This window comes from Saccopteryx leptura, chromosome 12 (genome assembly GCF_036850995.1).
Source record: "Saccopteryx leptura isolate mSacLep1 chromosome 12, mSacLep1_pri_phased_curated, whole genome shotgun sequence".
In the NCBI taxonomy this organism is placed as follows: domain Eukaryota; kingdom Metazoa; phylum Chordata; class Mammalia; order Chiroptera; family Emballonuridae; genus Saccopteryx; species Saccopteryx leptura.
In genome coordinates this window covers 51,216,095-51,225,060 of record NC_089514.1, presented here as the reverse complement: position 1 = coordinate 51,225,060, position 8,966 = coordinate 51,216,095, and the positions used below count along the sequence as shown (strand labels likewise).

Sequence of the window (8,966 nt, the reverse complement as noted above, 5' to 3'; positions counted from 1 at the left end):
TAAGACAGCTACTGACTGACCTAAAAACAAAAACTGACAATAATACAATCATACTTGGAGACCTCAATACATCACTGATGGCTCTAGATGATTCACCCAAACAGAAAACAAGAAAAAAAATACTGGCTTTAAATGAAACACTAGAGCAATTGGATATGATAGACATCTACAGGACATTTCATCCCAAAGTGACAGCGTACACATTTTTCTCTAGTGTACATGGAATATTCTCAAGAATTGACCATATGTTGGGCCAGAAAAATAACATCAGCAAATTCAGAGAAAATGAAATTGTACCAAGCATATATTCTGATCATAAAGCCTTGAAACGAGAATTCAACTGCAAAAAAAGAGGGAAAAAACCCCTCAAAAATGTGGAAACTAAACAACATACTTTTAAAATATAAGTGGGTCAAAGAAGAAATAAGTGCAGAGATCAAAAGATACATACAGCCCTGGCCGGTTGGCTCAGCGGTAGAGCGTCGGCCTAGCGTGCGAAGGACCCGGGTTCGATTCCCGGCCAGGGCACACAGGAGAAGCGCCCATTTGCTTCTCCACCCCTCCGCCGCGCTTTCCTCTCTGTCTCTCTCTTCCCCTCCCGCAGCCAAAGGCTCCATTGGAGCAAAGATGGCCCGGGCCCTGGGGATGGCTCTGTGGCCTCTTCCTCAGGCACTAGACTGGCTCTGGTCGCAATATGGCGACGCCCAGGATGGGCAGAGCATCGCCCCCTGGTGGGCAGAGCGTCGCCCCCTGGTGGGCGTGCCGGGTGGATCCCGGTCGGGCGCATGCGGGAGTCTGTCTGACTGTCTCTCCCTGTTTCCAGCTTCAGAAAAAATGAAAAAAAAAAAAAAAAAAGATACATACAGACAAATGAAAATAACAATACAACATCAGAATCTCTGAGATGCAGCAAAAGCAGTAATAAGAGGGACGTTCATATCATTTCAGGCCTATACAAACAAACAGGAGAGAGAGCCCAAGTAAACCACTTAACTTCACATCTTAAGGAACTAGAAAAAGAAGAACAAAGACAACCCAAAACCAGCCGAAGAAAGGAAATAATAAAAATCAGAGCAGAAATAAATAAAATAGAAAACAGAAAAACTATAGAAAAAAATTAATAAAACAAGGAGCTGGTTCTTTGAAAAGATCAACAAAATTGACAAACCCTTGGAATGACTCACTAAGAAAAAAAGAAAAAAGACTCATATAAACAAAATCCAAAATGAAAGAGGAGAAATCACCACGGACATTGTGATATACAAAGAATTATTGTAGATTACTATGAAAAACTATGTGCCACCAAATTCAACAATCTAGAAGAAATAGATAAATTCTTAGAACAATACAATCTTCCTAGACTGAGTCATGAAGAAGCAGAAAGCCTAAACAGACCAATAAGCAGGGAGGAAATAGAAAAAAAATATTAAAAACCTCCCCAAAAATAAAAGTACAGGTCCAGAAGGCTATACTAGTGAATTCTATCAAACATTCAAAGAAGACTTGGTTCCTATTCTACTCAAAGTCTTCCAAAAACTGAAGAAGAAGCAATACTCCCAAACACATTTTATGAGGCCAACATAACCCTCATACCAAAACCTGGCAAGGACAGCACAGAAAAAAAAAACTACAGACCAATATCTCTAATGAATACAAATGCTAAAATACTAAACAAAATACTAGCAAATCGAATACAACAACATATTAAAAAAAAAAAAAAATACATCACGATCAAGTGGGATTCATCCCAGAATCTCAAGGATAGTTCAACATACATAAAACGGTTAACATTAATACACCATATTAACAAAACAAAGAATAAAAACCACATGATCTTATCAATAGATGCAGAAAAGGCATTCAATAAAATACAACACAATTTTATGTTTAAAACACTCAACAAAATAGGTATAGAAGGAAAATATCTCAACATGATAAAGGCCATTTATGATAAACTATCAACTAACATCATATTACATGACATAAAACTGAGAACTTTCCCTCTTAAATCAGGAACAAGACAGGGTTGTCCACTCTCTGCACTCTTATTCAATGTGTTGCTAGAAGTTCTAGCCAGAGCAATCAGACAAGATAAATAAATAAAAGGCATGTATATCAGAAAAGAAAAAATAAAGGTTTCACTTTTTGCAGATGATATGATCCTATACATCAAAAACCCCAAAGAGCCCTGGCCGGTTGGCTCAGCGGTAGAGCGTCGGCCTAGCGTGCGGAGGACCCGGGTTCGATTCCGGCCAGGGCACACAGGAGAAGCGCCCATTTGCTTCTCCACCCCTCCGCCGCGCTTTCCTCTCTGTCTCTCTCTTCCCCTCCTGCAGCCAAGGCTCCATTGGAGCAAAGATGGCCCGGGCGCTGGGGATGGCTCTGTGGCCTCTGCCTCAGGCGCTAGAGTGGGTCTGGTCGCAACATGGCGACGCCCAGGATGGGCAGAGCATCGCCCCCTGGTGGGCAGAGCATCGCCCTATGGTGGGCGTGCTGGGTGGATCCTGGTCGGGCGCATGCGGGAGTCTGTCTGACTGTCTCTCCCTGTTTCCAGCTTCAGAAAAATGAAAAGAAAAAAAAAAAAAAAAAAAAAAAACCTCAAAGACTCCACAAAAAGATTACTAGAAACAATAAACCAATACAGTAAGGTCGCAGGATACAAAATTAATATAGAAAAGTCCATAGCCTTTCTATATGCCAACAATGAAACATTAGAAAACAATCTCAAAATAATAATCACTCAAGGTTGCAACAAAAAAAATAAAATAGCTAGGAATAAACAAAACAAAGAATGTAAAGGACCTATATAATGAAAACTATAAAGCATTGTTAAGGGAAATCAAAAAAGATACAATAAAATGGAAAAATACTCCTTGTTCTTGAACAGGAAGAATAAATATAATCAAAATAACCATATTACCCAAAGCAATATAAAATTTAATGCAATTCCCATCAAAATTCCAATGGCATTTTTTTAAAAAATGAAAAAAAAAATCATCAGATTTATATGGAACTATAAAAAACCCTGAATAGCCAAAGAAAAAGAACAAAGCTGGGGACATTACATTACCTGACTTCAAATTATATTATAGAACCAACCATCAAAACAGCATGGTATTGGCAGAAAAACAGACACTCAGACCAATGGAACAGAATAGAAAGTCCAGAAATAAAACCACATATATCTGGTCAAATAATTTTTGATAAAGGCGCCAACAACACACAATGGAGAAAAGAAAGGCTCTTCAACAAATGGTGCTGGGAAAACTGGAAAGCCACATGCAAAAGGATGAAACTGGACTACAGTTTGTCCCCTTGTACTAAAATTAATTCAAAATGGATCAAAGACCTAAATAAAAGACCTGAAACAATTAAGTTTATAGAAGAAAACATAGGTACTAAACTCATAGACCTTGGTGTTAATAAGCATTTTATGAATTTGAATTTCAAAGGCAACAGAAGTGAAGGCAAAGATAAATGAATGGGACTACATCAGACTAAAAAGTTTTTGCTCAGCAAGAGAAACTGACAATAAAATAAACAGACAGCCAACTAAATGGGAAATGATATTTTCAAACAACAGCTCAGATAAGGGCCTAATATCCAAAATATACAAAGAACTCATAAAACTCAACAACAAACAAACAATCCAATAAAAAAATGGGAAGAGGCCCTGGCCAGTTGGCTCAGTGGTAGAGCGTCGGCCTGCCGTGCAGGAGTCCCGGGTTCAATTCCTGGCCAGGGCACACAGGAGATGCACCCATCTGCTTCTCTACCCCTCCCCCTCTCTTTCCTCTCTGTCTCTCTCTTCCTCTCCCGCAGTCAAGGCTCCATTGGAGCAAAGTTAGCCCGGGCGCTGAGGATGGCTCCATGGCCTCCACCTCAGGCGCTAGAATGGCTCTGGTTGCAACAGAGCAACAGCCCAGATGGGCAGAGCATCACTCCCTGGTGGGCATGCCTGGTGGATCCCGGTCAGGTGCATGTGGGACTCTGTCTGACTGCCTCCCCGTTTCCAACTTCAGAAAAAAAAAAAATGGGAAGAAGACATGAACAGATATTTCTCCCAGGAAGAAATACAAATGGCCAACAGATATATTAAAAGATGCCCATCTTTATTAGTTATTAGAGAAATACAAATCAAAACTACAATGAGATACTACCTCAGACGTGTTAGATTAGCTATTATCATTAAGACAGGTAACAACAAGTGTTGGAGAGGCTGTGTAGAAAAAGGAACCCTCATCCACAGTTGGTGGGAATTTAAAGTAATACAACCATTATGGAAGAAAGTATGGTTGTTCCTCAAAAAACTAAAAATAGAACTACCATATGACCCAGCAATCCCTCTACTGGGTATATACCCCAAAAACTCAAAATCATTGGTATGTAAAGACACATGCAGCCCCATGTTCATTGCAGCATTGTTCACAGTGGCCAAGACGTGGAAACAACCAAAAAGCCTTTCAATAGAGGATTGGATAAAGAAGTTGTGGTACATATACACTATGGAATACTACTCAGCCATAAGAAATGATGATATCGGATCATTTACAACAACATGGATGGACCTTGATAACATTATACTGAATGAAATAAGTAAATCAGAAAAACTAAAAACTGCATGATTCCATACATAGGTGGGACATAAAAACCAGACTAAGAGACATGGACAAGAGTGTGGTGGTTACGGGGGGAGGAGGGTGGGGAGGGAAGGAGAAGGGGGAGGGGAGGGGCACAAAGATAACAAGATAGAAGGTGATGGAGGATAATTTGACTTTGGGTGATGGGTATGCAACATAATTGAATAATAAGATAACCTGGACATGTTTACTTTGAACATATGTACCCTAATTTATTAATGTCACCCCATTAAAATTAATAAAAAAAAGATAAAAAAGAATTTCAAAAGGCATGATTATTGGAAAGCATATAAAATGTTACAGAATACACGTTATTCACGCAAGGAGAATGGTCTCACAATCCCTTTGTCTAGAGGTGTACTCACTCTCAGGACTCCAGGAGGGGAGGAAGAGTTAGGATCAGTGGAGGATATGTAAACATTGTCTCCTAAAGGATCTTATTGAAGGAGAAGAAGAAATTCTTTGTTGTCTAGCAAGTAGTGGCCTCAGTCCTTCCAGAGAACTATAGTTAAACTATGATTAGTTACTAACTTTTTCCCCTTTAATCTCTTTCTCTGAGTTTTTCTTTTCTTTTCAGAAAGGACGAGTAAGGGGGCCTGACTCTTCCTTCTAAAATACTAATGTTAATTTTTGCAATTCTTCAGCACCTTATCACAGAAATATCTCCTCTCCAGCAAATAATTCCCCTTTTCCGTGGCTGGCAGGCATTTTGCAATTTGCAATCTGCCACCCTGAGGGCAATCACCCACAGCCTTCCACAGACTATATACACGTGGCACTGCTCTGTGCCAATGCAAAATACAAGTGAGCAAACCTAAATGCACTTGTTTCACACTTGAAACACATTGGTTAGCTCAACACTATATGATTTTACTTATATGTAGAATCTAAAAAAGCAAATCAAACGAACAAACAAACCAAAACAGAAACAGACTCATAGATATGGAAAACACACTGATGGTTACCAGATGGCAGGTGGATGGGGAGATGGGTTAAAAAGGTGAAGGGGAACACGAGGTACAAAATCCCAGTTATAAAGCAAATAAGTCACAGAGATATAAAATATGGCACGGGGAATATAGTCAATAATACTGTAATAACTTTGTATGGGGACAGATGGTTGCTAGATTTACTGTGGTGATTATATCATAAGGTATAGAAATATCAAATCTCTATGTTGCACACTTGAAACTAATATAATATTGTACATCAGCTATAATTTAAAAAATCATATACAGAAAACAAGGAAATACAATTTAAAGTAGAAAGCCACTCTGGACAAAGGACAACAGCCTTATGACTGGGCAGTCCTGAGTGTTCAGTTCGCTGAAATCTTCAGGAGACCTCAGCCACAGCCCCTATGAAATATATATATATAATATATATATTATATATATAATAATATAATATATATATTACATGCAAGACCCCTCGCAGAAAGCATTCAGCTAAGCCCAGTCAACCCACAGAACCATGAAAGATAGTAATCAAGTGTGTTTTTGTTGTAAAGTACGGGTTTTCATAGAGGCACGTAGTCCAAATAAGTTTTTGAAAAGTTTCGTTAAAGGAGGAAATTTATTAAATATGCTGGCCGCATATAGCTTACATGGGGTCAGTCTGAAATCGTGTGTCTCATTAATATTCTAGGGGTTGGTTATATACCATTAATTATACATGGGCAGGAAAATAACCTGACATCATGGTGTAAACCTATACCTTTTGTTTTCTCCTATATGGGTGTGGGGAAAGGATGAAGGGAAGGGGATGGGACATAATTCATTAGCAAGCGTATAACATTTGTCTATAACATTCATAAAAAAAAAGGCTTCTACATTAAAACTTACAAGGCCACATAATGGCAAAAATGTCACTTTACATACCAAAAGACATTCGTATAATTTTCTAGCATTCATTTGCTATTTCTTTGTCCAGAGACACATACATCAACAACAGGCTTTCAGGAGGAGAGAGGTAGTTTCCATGGGGACAAATGCCTGTGAATGGTCATTAGTATAAGAAAAGGTTTAACTTAAGCTTTTCTCTCCCTACACCTGGCTAGCTATTCACCCATTTCCCCATAGGTATGGGGGAAGGTCAGAGAATCCAAGTCTCCTTTCTCTTTCTGCATCCACAACACAATGTCATTGGCCATCTTGATTTTATGCTAATCATACAAGTACAGAGATCTTTTACAAAATCTCTCTGTATGCCTAGCCCAAACTAAAAAAATGTTCTTTAAGCTTCTTAAAATATTAATATTAATTCTGTAGCCTTTGGTACCTTACAACATTTTAAGTCACTAAGTTTTAGGGTAGACAGATTCCAACAATAGATATCTGAAACAGAATCTGTGTATGTCTATGGATTTATGTGTATCTACACACATACATGGGGGGGGGAGAGCAAATGTGGAAAATATTAACAATTGTCACTCTAGATGAAGCGTTTACAAGTGTTCTTCATGATATTCTTTTAACATTTCTGTAAATTTGAAAATTTGTAATTAAAAATGTAAGGAGGAAAAAACCCAAAACCATCTTATTTGCAACATAGATGTGAATTACAATTGTATTAGTTAAGTCAAAGAAAGAACTAAGTCTTTTTGTTAGGTTGATGATTATATGAGAAGAAACATACCTCCATTGTGGGTGAAGTCAGCATCATTAGAGACCTAACTTCTCTGCTAAACTGTAAGAAGGGAGAAAGAAGCTCTGTAAATAGCAGAAATGTGAAAATACTGCCAGAAATGAAAATACTTTCACATTAGGCTTCTTCCAATGAGCTGGGAACTATTGTTGTTTCCTCCCAGCAGATCTTTGAGAGGAAAAAAGAGAAAAAAGGTGTTAGTGCATTTTGATAATTTCAAAATAAAAATGCTTCTAGCTTTCCAAAAAATGAATAAAATAAAGATACTTGATTGGCTCATGTAACTGAGAATTCCAGAGGCAGATGAGGCTTTCTATAAAGCTGCCAGTGATCTCTCAAATATAATAACATGAACCACGTTTCTTTGTCTCTTCCTCTGCCTTTCTTGAGGCTAGCTTTATTCAAAGCTGGGTTTCAATATGGCAGCCAATAGATCCCAAAGCTACCTGCATTCTCATTCCTTTAGGAAAGAGCAAGTATCTTTTAAAATCTGAGGTTCACTAAGACCAAATACTCACTATGCTCACTAGACCCAGGCCTTTTTTCTGTCCAGAAGGTGGAAGACAATGATCAGCCCTACCTTGGTTGTATGGTTTGCTCCACAAGTCAGGAGGAGTAATATTAGAGTTTCTGATACCACCTTAAGGAAACAGATCTGCTGTGAATTTAAAAAGAGAAAATAAGCCCTGGATGGTTGGCTCAGTGTTGGAGTGTTGGCCTGGTGTGTGTATGTCCTGGGTTTGATTTCCGGTCAGGGCACATAGGAGAGACCACCATTTGCTTATCCCTCCTCCCTCCCCTTTCTTTCTCTCTCTCTTTTTTCCTCCTGCAGCCATGGTTCTATTGATTTGAATGTGCATCCCTGGGCATTGAGGATGGCTCTTTGGAGCCCCTACCTCAGTTGCTGAAAATAGCTCTGTTGCAAGCATGACTCCTGATGGGCAGAGCACTGGCCCCAGACAGGGGTTACCTTGGTGGATCTTGGTCCGGGCACATGTGGGAGTCTGTTTCTGTATCTCCATTCCCCCACTTTAGTAAAAAAAAAGAGAGAGATAAAATAGATGCTCCATGGACAACTAAACAAAAATCTCTGCTGCATTATTTTCTCTTCAGTTCTCGTCTATTTCTATTTCTTCATTTTTCTCTTATATTGCAAAGTGACTGCTGGCTACCATTTCTGAGTTTAGAATACCTCCTTTTAAGAAAATAGCCAGACTTAGATTGGAAACTTCTTGTCCCAAAGCAAATTTATAGTAAGGGGAACTGCCTGGCTTACTAGAATCATGTGACCAAATAAATGTGTCCATGACCTTGAGTCAATTCCTATAAATAGGAGGTATCTGGCACACCCATTGGCTTGTGGTCTCAGTACTGTGGAAGTACTGGAGTGACAGTTGAGACTAGGCAATGAAAGGCATTGTAGCTTTAGCTTTGCTTTCTGGTATTGCTCACTGTATGGGAAGCTAGGCACTGTTTTATAAAACCACTCCAACAATCCTTAAGAGAGGCCTTCCTCCCAACAGCTGTCTCATCTTGCTAGCTATAAGGTTTAGCAACATTTGGAACTGAGCCTTGAGCCCTACTTAATCCTTCAGATGACTAGCTCCTCAACCAACATCTTGACCAATATCATAAAAGACTTTGAGCAGAACTACCCAGCCTTGACTCTTCTAAATTTTG

General features: G+C 39.0%; 1 non-coding gene across 1 annotated transcript; it reads left to right on the top strand.

The window, feature by feature from the left end:
- Window positions 1-3,670: 3,670 nt before the first annotated feature.
- Window positions 3,671-3,746, top strand: TRNAG-GCC (transfer RNA glycine (anticodon GCC)). The gene has a single exon. It is a non-coding gene; the product is annotated as a tRNA-Gly (tRNA).
- Window positions 3,747-8,966: the final 5,220 nt, after the last annotated feature.